Here is a 13,623-nt window from a genome sequence, read left to right as displayed (position 1 = left end):
AAGTGGTGCTGATAGAGAAGTTGAAACCAAAGACAAATTCTGTACGGTTCTCAGTGAAGGGAAGCCACTGAGCTATAAATCTCACATTTAGTGGCACACTTCCTACGTGCCGCTGGGGTCAGAACACCTTGGCACACTACATATTTTAAGCTGAGGGAATTTGAGAAAAAGCAGAAACAAGATGGTTTCTCTGACTTTTCTCCTTCCCTCCCCGCTGAAGCAAGTCAAAAGACTCTCGAGTGAGATGTGCCCTCCCTATACCTGGAGTAAAGGAACATTCTTATTTCTGAAGCCAAAGAGACACAGAGAGAAATCTGAATCAATAGGCCTTGCTAAGTTTCCCCCAGTTTATGCATTTAGCTGAAACCCCCTTTTCCCTAACATATTTCTCCATGACTCTCCATTCTTCATCAAACCTCCTATAAAAAGCATCAGGTTTAACCACTTCTTCAGGTTTTCATTTCCTTCTGAACCTTCTCATGCCACATAAAACTTACATTAAACTAATTTGTATGCTTTCCTCTTGTTAATCTGTCTTTTGTTATAGGGACCTCAGGCATAAATTGAGAAAAGTAGAAGAAAATATATTTTTGCAATCCCATACAGTGCCAAGCACTATACTAACCACATTGTATGTATTAATTTATAGGAAAATCACAGCATCCCTAGTATTATTCTGATTAACAAATAAGGAAGCTGAAGCACAGAGATACTTAAAGAAACTTGGCCAAGGTGACAGTTAATATGTGAGGGAGCTCGTGGGCTCTTCACCACTATATATCAGTACTTACCCCTGCCAAGTAGCTTAGTTCGGTTTTAATAGTGTGGAGAGAATAATGAGGATTAGGGTGAAAATTATCTATTTGTTTTAGGAATAACAATTCTAATAAATCTTACTCCACTTTTTTTTTTTTGGCAGCTGGTGGATATGGGGATCCAAACCCTTGACCTTGGTGTTTAAAGATGGCGCTCTAACCAACTGAGCTAACCAGCCAGCCCCTTATTCCACTTTTAATCTAGCATGCTCTCTCTCTATTAAGTTAATTAAAATAGAAATACACCAGCATGTATAACTCAATTGCTTTTCTTTACTATTTTCTTTCCAATATCAGGAGGAAAAAAATACATGTAAATCATTTATAATGTATGTATAATTGGAGAATATAAAGTAAATAAATATTAAACATCATTAAACTCATTTAAGAAAAATTATCTTCAATGTCATCTTGAACTTCATTTTCCTTGGAGAGTTTATTTGTCCAGCAGAGAAACAGGCATTTTGACAAAGAAGAGTGTCCTATTTTCTGTGGAATTTGTCAACTTTAGATGAGAAATTAAATTACCAGTTTTAAAGGAGGCTCAGTTCCCATAATAATATTTTTAGGTATGTTATCACCAAAGAACTTCTCTCAGTGCCGTGGGAATTTCCAGTTTGGAGGAGCTGTTGATTAAAATAATTTAATTTAAAGAGACCTAGTGCTTACAAGTTTTGGTTCTCACTTTTCTGACTTCAAGCATAATTCTCCATATTTCTGCTTTCTCACATAACTTTAATTTGGCTTTTGATTTACAAAAATGAATGACCATCACAAGCTTATTTTCAATATTACTGTGTGATATATTGTGTTAAAAAAAAAGAAGTTAAGAGTGAAATAAGTACAGGTCAATCTTCACACAGTGTTATGAGCTCATGATGGTCATGGAATTTCAGAAGCTGGCTCTTAGCTATGCAGGTAAAGAAAAATATTGTCATTCAACACGGAGATGATAAGGCAAAGGAAAATTGAAATATACTATTCATATTTATAAAATACTTAAAGGCAATTACATAAAGGCAATCCCAATGTCTACTCATGTAGATGATACGTGCATTCTACACCTAATAAAGAAAGTATATAGTGAAATAAAATTACCAAATAATTAAAGGCTTCTTTGTGAACCTGGACTTGGGAGATATGAAAGGGCAATTACCTCAAGCTGATAAAAATGGATGTATGAATCTTCAGTGTGACAAGGAGGACTGCTAAGCAAACTAGAATACTTCCAGTGGTCAGCACTGAAGACAGAATAACAAGTTCTTACGAACAAATGCTCCTTTTATATCGTGCATAGAAGGTGGCGTGACATAGGGCCAAGAGCACAAACTTTAGAGTCAAATTCTGCTATTGCTACGTGATCTTGACTAAAACCTCTTCAAATCTCAATTTCCTCACCTAAAATGGGGCCAATAATACCTTCTTCACTAGTTTTTGAGAATGTAAAATTTAACAACAAAACCAAAAATGCTTAGTCCAGAGTCTATATAATAGTGTTTTTCTCCATTCTTTGCAGAACATTTTTTTCTGACACTGATGTCCCATGAATTCCACTCAGAAGGGTAGGGACCATATCCCCTTATTTTTCTATACTTCTAAATCTTACCAGCAATTAAGTCATAATTCAACATTTACTGTGGAATACTTCATTATTGATTAGCCTCATATATTAAGTACTATTTCTTACTAGGTTTTCTCGTAGAGAGTAACTTTCTCTTGGAGGTCTTAGAACTCTATACTATAACCTTCAATATGATAGTTCAGTTGACTAGATAATGTTCAGCTGTTGCTGATTTTTGAATCTAATGTACAATTTCCTAATCTTTGTGCACATGTCTTGTAAATAAAAGGCAAACATAAGTGATGCATGTAAACTAAATATCAATTAATCTATAAAACAAAGAGAAAAGTTAATGGTATAATTTAGTGCAGTCAAGTGTTAATAAATATTTGCTATCTGATAGATTATGAAATTCAGATATTTACAGCCTGGGATATGAAAATACATTTTCTTTGCTTAATTAAGTGCAATCAACCTTACAAGATTTTTTGAGAACAATTTAGAAAAAGTAGTTGAGTATGTGTTTAAAGCCTGGTCTCTAGAGTTATCTCTGGCTCTGCCACCTAATAGTATATGGCTTTGATAGGTTACAACACCTCCAAGTCTTAGCTTCCACATCAATAAAGTTAAACATCAGACTTATTTTGAGGTTTAAATTCTATCAAATATAATTTACTCAGCAGCTGTCACAGAAATGCTCAATAACTACTCAATTATTTTTTTATTAACTGCAGTAATTTGTTGATGTTAGGACTTTAGCCCTAAAGCATTATACCTACCTACATAAATACATATATATATATATGTTTATAAGTGCACTTATAAAAACACAAAACCCTAAGCAACCACAGCACAAACATGAATACGCTCTCACATAAATCAGCAAGTATGTAATATTTAGTTTGGCACAGCACTAAAACTACAAGACATATCCACACCCCACCTCCTACCCACAAAGGGGGTGCTCAAGAGAATATATGTCAACATAGTTAACAATATGTGTCACCATCCATTAGGATCAATATATAACCCTGTAGCTATTGGCAAGAAAAGCAACATGCAAAAGTCTGCTAATGGCAAAGACATGTCACTCCCTATTATTACTAAAAGAACAAAGTAGAATCTCTCTCTGATAGTAAACTACTCTCCCAGTTTAAATTTAGCACCACACTCCTTTTGACCATGAAGTTTTGCACTCTAACAATTTTTAACCAGATAAAATGATTTTCCATCACGAGCAGTAGGGTAACTGAAAAAGCCAAAAGAAAATCTATGTATTCCCTCTGGTACTTTGTCCTCTTCTAAGAGCCAAGTGGAGCTAAATAAAAACCATGACATGTCAAAAGTGAAAATATGTTATCAACATTTCAAGTTCAAGAATTTAGGTTGTTTTTATAAGAAGGCAAACCAACACATCAAGATAGAATTAACTGCCATATTTTGGAAGAGCTGTTAGACAGATAAATGTTGGTTCAAGGCAATGCTTAGAGACCACTTAAAGACTGTAGCAAAATACATTGGTAATTCCTTCATATTTTAAATAAAGTTTCATGCCCTGAAAGTCAATCGTTAAGGCAAGCTTTTATTTTTGCTTCTCTGGTACTGAATTTCCACACTCTGTGCCAACACATTATTGCCACACTATGTAGAACACAATCTAAAGCAATATATAGACCAAAATTACGAGCTACATTCATATGTGACATTTTAGCAGAGATCCCATTCACCATTACTTACCTCTTTTGCTGCCTTGTTCGTTCAGCTAAAAAGCCCTGCAAGCCTCATTCCTGGATTGAACATATCGGCTGGCTATTCTGCTAGTGTATCCCAACTATCCTGCAAGGCTAGAGAAAATCACACAAAAGCAGAGAGAGGTGCTCCTGCAAAAGCATGGTTTTCAAATGTATCTGGGTCCTTGGTACAACCCAGCAATCCCCTTTGTGTCCTAGTCAGTGTGCTTTCCCATTGACCTTAGAGGGTTTGCCAGACTTTGACCTTAATATCTAAATCTTCTATCCCATCACCTCTCCCCTGACTTACAGAAAATCATTTCATTTTCTATGTCATAGGAAAGAGAAACCATCAAACGAGGCTCCCTTGAATGTCCTACTCCACAGTCTGCATAAACTTCAGTTCTCTTACTTTCTTCCCTCTCGGTAGAGAAAGGCATCACTCCCTAACCAAGTTTAATCTGTACAACCTTCTCCTTCCACATCTTTAGAGATTTCACTCCATTGTACATCATCTCTCCCTCCATGTCTTTAAAATGTCTCTTATTTTTCATAGTATAAATATAATCAGGGATTCTCAACCCAAAACAAAAAAGTTGATCTCTTTCTTGATGCAACACCTCTCTGTGGTTATTGCCCAGTCATTAGCTGCTTGCAAGGGTTATCCGTACTGCGGTGTCTATTTCCATCCATTTATTGCTCAAACCATAGCAATCAGGCTTCTGTCATCACCATTTCTTTCCAACTGCTCTTTGTAAAGACAATAACGACCTCCCTGATGTATTATCTAATGACTTATTTTCAGTCCTTATCTGAATTTTCTCTGTGAAATTTGGGACCTTGAACTTTCGTTGTTCAGCTTTGGTGCTACCTCCCACGCTATTTTCCTTTCCTCCCATCTCTTTCTCACTCTTTGATGTTATCTCTCTTTTCTTCTGTTTATCTTTAAATTGCTATTTCCCATCACCAGTCTGAGGATCTGTGCCATCCCCTCGCCCAGCCTTATTGCTTCACACAAAACTGATGGTGCAAAGTTGTCAACATCCCAGAAGTTTTGCTTGAACTTTAAATAGAATTATCTTTCAGACATATCGTCCTTGGTTACTCAGTGATTTAAGGCCAAACCGAAATCAACATGCTTAACACTGAACCTTTCCACTGCTCCTCCTAAGCATGCTCTTTCTCTAACTTCCCCACACATTGTCTAACCAGTTACTCAAGCCACAGGCTTGTCAGTCAGTCTGGATTTCCTCTTGTCATTTATCGGCCACACCCAATCAATCACAGCTCTTACAGATTTACCTACTAAAGGTCTTCGGTTTATGAATTTCCCATTTATCCCAACTGTCATTGTCATTTCATATTTCCCAGATTTAAAAAGAAGTAAAGGAAAGAAGGAAGGAAGGAAGAAAAGCAAGAAGGAAAGGACAGAGGAAGGGAGAGTGAGAGAGAGAGGGAGAGAAAGAAAGAAAGAGAGCAAGCCAGATATGTCCTTCTAACTCTCTTCCCTAGTCCAGGTCCTTGTCATCTCACATCTGGATTTCTGCAGTAGTCTCGTAAATGACCCCCTCCCGTCCTTATCATTCCTGCCAAAGATATAGTTTCCAAATGCAAATCTGATTATAATACAACCCAGACTAAAATACTTTGATTTGTTACCAATTTAGTTAGGATCGTCCAAACTACTTTATCAACTAGACCCAGTGGTAATGACCCAAGAATCGGAAATGTAATATTTTAGACCAATTGTCACACTGACAGCAACCAGTCTGATAGAGGCTCCGGCATCTTCAACACATGGAATCCAAAGTTATCAGAGTACCACCACCCTAGTGAGCCGGAAGAAAATACTCATAGGAGCGGCACTTATTACTGCTTACCTTCCATTCACTGGAGCTCAGTCATATGACTACACTCTTCTCATCGAGGCTGCAATAGAGTCCATATAATATATAAAATATACCCAAGAAAAAAAAAGAAGAGATTTTGGTTGAGAGCTATCAGTTTTTGCCTTATTTCTCCACAGATTTAAAATATATATATTCTAATTCATTTTCTTAAACATACTTAATCTGTCTACTTCCTGTCACCTAACATCAACTGCTCTATGTTGATCTGAACAACCTACATTTTGCCATAACCAACCTGCTTTCTTCAGCCCTATCATGCTCCATTACATGTTCATAACATCGTCCGTGATGTTCCCTCTGTCTGATTCACTGTTTTCTCTAATTACCTTTATTCCTTTAGATAAATTCTCACCTTCATAACCCAGTTCAGGCCACTCTCCATGTTCATCATTTTGGTCAGTGCTCTGTACAGCACCCTGTACAAAATGATATATAGACTTAGATTCATGTGTCCATCTTTCTCATTGACTGATGAGAAAGTATCCCGATGGAGGGTATTCACTGAGATGATTATAAAGGATAACGTTCCTTTTAATACACTCAAAATTACCCCCATGCTTATTCTAAAACTAATTAAAATAGCCCCATTTTTTCTTAGCCAAGTAGAATTTAATATTGAAGGTAAATTTGCTCTTACTGAGCATTTCAGGTATTGGTTGCTATGGTTTGAATGTCTGTCCCCTTTAAAACTCATGTTGAAACTTAATCCCCAATGTAACAGTATGAAAAAGAGGGTCTTTAAGAGATGATTGGATCACAATGGCTCTGCCCTCACAAATGGATTGATCCACTCATGAGTTAATGGATTAATGGGTAAATCACTTTAATCACATTGATCACTTTATTTAAAACATATGAAAGAGATCATTTTAAATCACACTAAACATAATAAATACAGAACTTGTTTTGTTAAAAATCTATAGTACACATTCAAGTAAAAGCTAAATTTCCAATGCCAATTATATTTAAGACAAAAATTAAACATTTACAGTAATCAGTTTCCTAAAAGTGCTATTTTTAATAACTATAAGAGGAAACTCTTTCTAGTGCTTTTGTTACCATCCAAATATCTATACATTCCTTTATTCACAGAACCAGATGCTTCTGTTACTAAAAATACATATCCAAAGCTTTTATATTCTTTTAATAGATTTAACATTTCAGCTCTTTGGGGAAAGACAAAGAAATCCAAATAAACAACTCAGACCATCTTAAATTACTAGAGGTGGTTGACTTTATGATACACTCTGTGTATTATTCCATTTCTTATGCTTATAACAAAATACATGGAGATGGGCTATTTATAAAGAAAATGAATTTATTGCTTACAGTTTCTGGGCTAGGAAGTCCAAAGTCCAGGGGACACATCTGGTGAGAGCCTAGGTGTTGGCAATAGTGACAGCAAAGTATCACATTGTGAAAATGGTGAAGCAGAGAGAGCAAGAGAGACTAACCTCCTCATTCACTCTCTTTTTAAAGCCCTCCAAACCACGCCCATGACACCAGTTTTCATCCATTCACTATGGCATGGTCCTATAATCTAATCACCTCTTTAATGTCCCACCTTTCAATTACCATAATAGGATTTCCCACCTTCAACAGTTACAGTGGGGATTAAGCCTCAATAAGATTGGGGGGGCATTCAATCTACAGCACCCTGTTTCAACTGAGATGTCAAATTTGATGAACATGTTAATGGAAAAAAATCCAGCCCACACGTCTAGGGTAAGACATACTTTTCTACAAGAGAATTTGTGTAGGTCAAGGATCATCCACTAGGAAGATCACAGCAACCTTCCTATGACCCAGGTCATATGAAACCCTCCATTTCTGATTTGTGCATTCTCTTCCAACCTGATTTGGTTTTGTTTCTTCAGGAATTATATTCAGTACATTGTCTGAACTATGTTCAGACACACAGGAACGTGTCTGGCGAAAGTATGAAGTAGAAGATGAAGCAGGAAGAAATGTAATGAGTTTAGATGTGCAAACTGGAGACCCATTAGACACACTGTGAGGTTTCTTTTGCCATCGCCTTGAGTGCACTCTAAGATTGTCCCGATCAGAATTTCCTGAGAAGGCCCTGAAAAGTTTCATATTTTCTGAGTCCTGGTGGTCAAAAGTAGTCAGATTTAAAAACGGTTGTTTTAGCCAACTGGCTCTTGCTTCTTCAAATGCCTTTGTCTTTAACGGTAAAGCTTTTTCCTCTCTCAAAATTCTTTTTTTTTGTTGTTGTTCTTTAAATGGAAACCATTCTTCTTTGAAGCATTCCTTTTCTTCCAACAAGTAACAGTCTCATAATAGTGAAGCAGTATCATCATCACTTGCAGTAGCAAGCTGCTGCTGTAAAAGTTGCTGCTGAGTTTTAACATTTCTTTGAATTGCTGAATTTCTAACTTGAGGTTTTCAGTTTCTTGTTCACAGTCTTCTCTTCAGATTACATCTTCGTTATTAAAACCTTCTAAGTGTACCTTTGAAACTTGACTATCAAGTTTTTCTGCACGACTTTTCAAAATCGTCCACTGTCTTCTGATGCTGTTTGCAAGCCTCTTTCACAGTTTTACAGGAAAGATCCTACGTACTCTCTCCGCCCAGTTCCCTGGCATCTTCTTCAACATCAGAGACAACAGCTCCTGCTCTGTCATCTGCTCTTTCTCTAGGTTTCCTCTTTTGGGGAGAAAGAAGAGAAATTATCTCCTTTTTCATTTGCTGAAGAACCTTCTTAAGTTCAGTATTTTCCATTAGGATTTATTTCTGGTGATACTCATAATCAATCGAGAATTTTATACATTTCATCTTCATTCCTGCCTTCAGTTACACCCGTCCTCCAGGAGCCTCTGTTTCCATCAGTTCTCCCCATTTCATTTAAAACATCCATAGCTACTTTTTATACTTCTTATTCATAACAACTTGATGTAGTTGTCCCTTTAGTTAATTATATTCACGCTCCTTTCTCTTCATTTCATGATTATATTGAGTAGCCCGATTTGAAAGGTTATTTTGAAATTTTTGTACCTCATCTTTCTCATTTTTCAGTAGCTGATGCAAATGCCTGTTCTTGCATTCTAACTGTCTGTCTCTTCCCTAAAGCCCAATCATTTCACCTCCTAGAATTTTCCAGTTATTCTTTAAATTTTGCAGAGCAGGTCTGTAGACGGTCTCCATCTCTTCCCAGTTTCAGATTCTGTGTTTCCACATTTTCCTGAGATAGGTTATTCCACTGGAGTACCAATAGCTCATTCATAAAATTTAAAACAGCAAGTATATTTAATTCTCTTTGTTTTGTTACTTTGGATTCTTCATATAATGAAGGAAAACCAAAGATAGTCAATTCTTGTTCAAGATATGAAATGCTTTGTTCAATATTCTCTTCTGTGCAGAAGGCACTGAAAAAACTGCACACATTTTTTGATAAAGGTATTGAATAAAATAACACTTGCTGTGAGTATAAACTTGATGGGGCCACCTTTGTTTCTGACGTATATTGAGAGATATTTTTGCCTTCTAAAGACTGACCGGGATCTGTAACAGCCATCCAGTCTCACTTAGCAATCTCCATAGCCAGGATACCCAAGGAGCTAGTTCAGCAGTGAAACATTTAGTCCAGCTGCTGTCACTATTCTATGTAGGCATTTCTGTCATAGCCCCCAGGGAGCAATGGGCAGTCACCGCTCAGTGTCCTAGCCTGTATTCCACAGCCCCAAGGGCCTGATTAGAATTTATTATCAAAAAGACAGAGAATAACAAATGCTGGTGAGGATGTAGAGAAAGGGGAACCCTTCAACATGGTTGGTGGGACTGTAAATTGGTACAGCCTTTGTGGAAAACAGTAGGGAGGTTCCTTAAATAAGTGCAGATAGGACTATCATACAATCCACCAGTCCATTCCTGGGTATATACCCAAAGGAAGGTAAATCATCATGTCGGAGGGATACCTGGACTCCTATGTTCATTGCAGCTCTATTTACAACAGCCAAGTTATGGAACCAACATAAATATCCATCCACAGATGACTGGATAAGGAAAACATGGCATATTTACACAATGGAATACTACTCAGACATAAAAAAAGAATGAAATTCTGCTATTTGCATCAACATCAATGAACTTGGAGAGAATTATGTCAAGTGAAATAAACCAGGCACAGAAACAGAAATACAGCATGTTCTCACTCATAAGTGGGAACTAAGGAAGGAAGGAAGGACAAACAATCACAATACATTGAACTTTCAGAAGGAGAGAATGGAACTGTGGTTACTAGAGGTGGGAAAGGGGAAGCGGGTGGAGGTCAGCTAGAAATTAGTTAATGGACACAAAGAATGATTACATGTTGTAATGATGAATATGCTAATTATCCTGATTTGATCATCAGATCAAATAGTCAACTCTGTACCCCACAAATATGTACAGTCAATTTTTTCAATAAAAATAAAATAAATAAAAATATCCAAAGAAATTTTTAAAATAATTTAAATAATGTTAATTTAAAATAGTTTTTTTCCTTGATTCTATATAAGCCAAAGAAAACTAGGTGGATTTTAAACACCTACCTTTATTAACTTAAAAGATAGTAAAACTAAATAAAAAGAAACAATTTATTGAGTTTGTGAAAACACTTTACTGTAATAATATTTTATTATAATCATAGTAAAGTAGTAGATTCAGAAAATCTGAATTCAATTTCCAATCTTACTATTTGCAAACTGGGAGCTATTGAGAAAGTTAGTTAGCATCCATAATCTTCCATATTCTCATCTATTAAATGGAGATTTATCTCACAGAGTAACAGAATAACACTATGAAGAGTCTTTGTTTAGAAATATATATATCACTAAAAAAAAGTTATCCTTTTGATGACATAATAGGATTTTGTGGTGAATCCTGGTCAAGATTATACCTGAACTTGAGAGGCTGAGTCTGCCAATTTACATATGAACAGGCTCCTTCTCAGTAAGATGAGATCTCCACGTGGGCCTTTATATGTGAATGTGTGTGTGCAGATTTTCATGTAAATATGCATGCACATACATGCACCCTGGCAGGAGGAAGTCTGAAGAGGGAGGGGTTCATTCTGGCAGGAAAGAGTATTTTATTACTGTTATTGTTAATAATTGCTACTGCACAGTGATAATAAAAGTCATCCTGACTTTTATTTGTTTACTAATGTTTTTAATTCTCTAATGACATGTCCCTAAATAGCTTCCTTCCAGGGTGAAAAGATCTCGCTGCCCCGCCATTGGTTACACCATTGTATATATGTATACTTATTCACCAAGAAGCAGTGTTATCAAAACATGTTAAAATACTTTTTTCTTTTTTTTCCTCACACCAGAGTACCATTATAAAAAATATATCTCAATAGCTCTCAGTGAGGCAACTATTTGTGTCTGTAATATACACCTAATATACCTTCTAAAACTGGTCAAGGAATCTGTTGGTTAAGAGCTCATTAAAATGAAAAATAAAACAAAAAATAAAAATGAAACACTTGACAAAGTCATACATTCCTGTTATCTCCCTCCAGCAACACAAGGACACCCCAGCTTCCCTTAATATTATTCTTTCTATCCATAATAATTGTGGAAATAGCTACGTGAGAATGTCTGATTATTTTTCATTTCTTTTCAGAACTATGTTTAATGTCTTCATGACAACAAGTGCTGGTTCTGCTTTCATCATCAGTTTCCTGTTCTGGGCCAAAAGCGTTGCACGCTCATCATCAGAAGCAGTATTTCCTGAGGAGCTGCTAGGTGTGCGTTCAGTGTAAGAAACCAAGGGCTAGGGCTCGGCTTTCCTGCTTGTTTTGCACAGATGCTTCCCTCTCTCTCCTGTGGCGAGGTTAGGCCCCTTGATCTCCATCCCTTCTCAGCAGGATCACCTTTCATCTGCACTGCTTCCCCAGGAGGACAGGGCACTAGGGAGTGGCTGCCTTCTCTGTTACTGATAAATTAATTAACAATCTGGGAAGCTTAAATGGTTTGGAAGGATTCTAAAATCCTCTCACTTGATGACTTCCACTAAGTAGAATACTTTTATCCATTTCACAGGACCTATATTTTTAGATCAATGACCTTTGGGTGTATGATTCATTCTGATTTCATTTTTTCCCAGTGGGTGCATTTTCACATAAGCCTATTTAAAAACAATAAAGCAAGCAATGTTTTAAATGGAATATAATCTATTCTACACCTGTTTCCTTAGACTATTTTGATAGAAGTGAGAGGTTTCTGTGATAAATTGTACTTTTATATACAGTATACAAGTAAAATACTTATATATTTTTATTAATGTATCGTATGAATATTTTAATTTTAAAACTGGTTATTTTAATGTCATTTTCAGCAAAACAGCTATACCTACGAACCAAGATATTTTTAGTTTAAGTGACAGAATATTTTCTAAGCATAATTTATCTGGGCAAGAATTTATTTTGTAGAGTTTTTCCTAGTTTTTTCTTGTCTTCTTATGTAATGAGAAATTCATCCAGATAGAAATAACTCTTTCAGATAAAAATTGCACAACACACTCTGCTCACATGATTTTGTCCATTTTGGTCACCAGAATCTTGATTGTAAAAGTAGCTTCCACTAGATCTTGATATCTCTATGTAACAATAAAAAAGGGTAACATTTCCCTAGAGGCAAGATCAAGACTATAAAAACGATCTCCAGAGTGAACATGACTGCATTTACCATCTAGAAGGATAATTATAAAGTTTACTATAAATATGTTCATTCANTTCCAATCTTACTATTTGCAAACTGGGAGCTATTGAGAAAGTTAGTTAGCATCCATAATCTCCCATATTCTCATCTATTAAATGGAGATTTATCTCACAGAGTAACAGAATAACCCTATGAAGAGTCTTTGTTTAGAAATATATATATCACTAAAAAAAAGTTATCCTTTTAATGACATAATAGGATTTTGTGGTGAATCCTGGTCAAGATTATACCTGAACTCGAGAGGCTGAGTCTGCCAATTTACATATGAACAGGCTCCTTCTCAGTAAGATCAGATCTCCATGTGGGCCTTTATATGTGAATGTGTGTGTGCAGATTTTCATGTAAATATGCATGCACATACACGCACCCTGGCAGGAGGAAGTCAGCAGAGGGAGGGTTCATTCTGGCAGGAAAGAGTATTTTATTACTGTTATTGTTAATAATTGCTACTGCACAGTGATAATAAAAGTCATCCTGACTTTTATTTGTTTACTAATGTTTTTAATTCTCTAATGACATGTCCCTAAATAGCTTCCTTCCAGGGTGAAAAGATCTCGCTTTCCCGCCATTGGTTACACCATTGCGTATATGTATACTTATTCACCAAGAAGCAGTGTTATCAAAAGGTGTTCAAATACTTTTTTCTTTTTTTTCCTCACACCAGAGTACCATTATAAAAAATGTATCTCAATAGCCCTTAGTGGGGCAACTATTGGTGTCTGTAATATACACCTAATATACCTTCTAAAACTGGTCAAGGAATCTGTTGGTTAAGAGCTCATTAAAATGAAAAATAAAACAAAACATACAAATGAAACACTTGGGCCGGCCCAGTGGCGCACTGCTACAGTGCACCGCTTGGGAGCGCGGCAGCACTCCCGC

General features: G+C 36.2%; 1 pseudogene; it reads right to left on the bottom strand.

Annotated features, from left to right (window-relative positions):
- Nucleotides 1-7,777: 7,777 nt before the first annotated feature.
- On the bottom strand, nt 7,778-9,969 carry LOC103610820 (annotated as a pseudogene).
- Nucleotides 9,970-13,623: the final 3,654 nt, after the last annotated feature.

This window comes from Galeopterus variegatus, unplaced genomic scaffold (genome assembly GCF_000696425.1).
Source record: "Galeopterus variegatus unplaced genomic scaffold, G_variegatus-3.0.2 Scaffold11840, whole genome shotgun sequence".
Lineage (NCBI taxonomy): Eukaryota > Metazoa > Chordata > Mammalia > Dermoptera > Cynocephalidae > Galeopterus > Galeopterus variegatus.
Note: the sequence above shows the minus strand (reverse complement) of the source record. Positions and strands in the feature narration are given on the sequence as shown.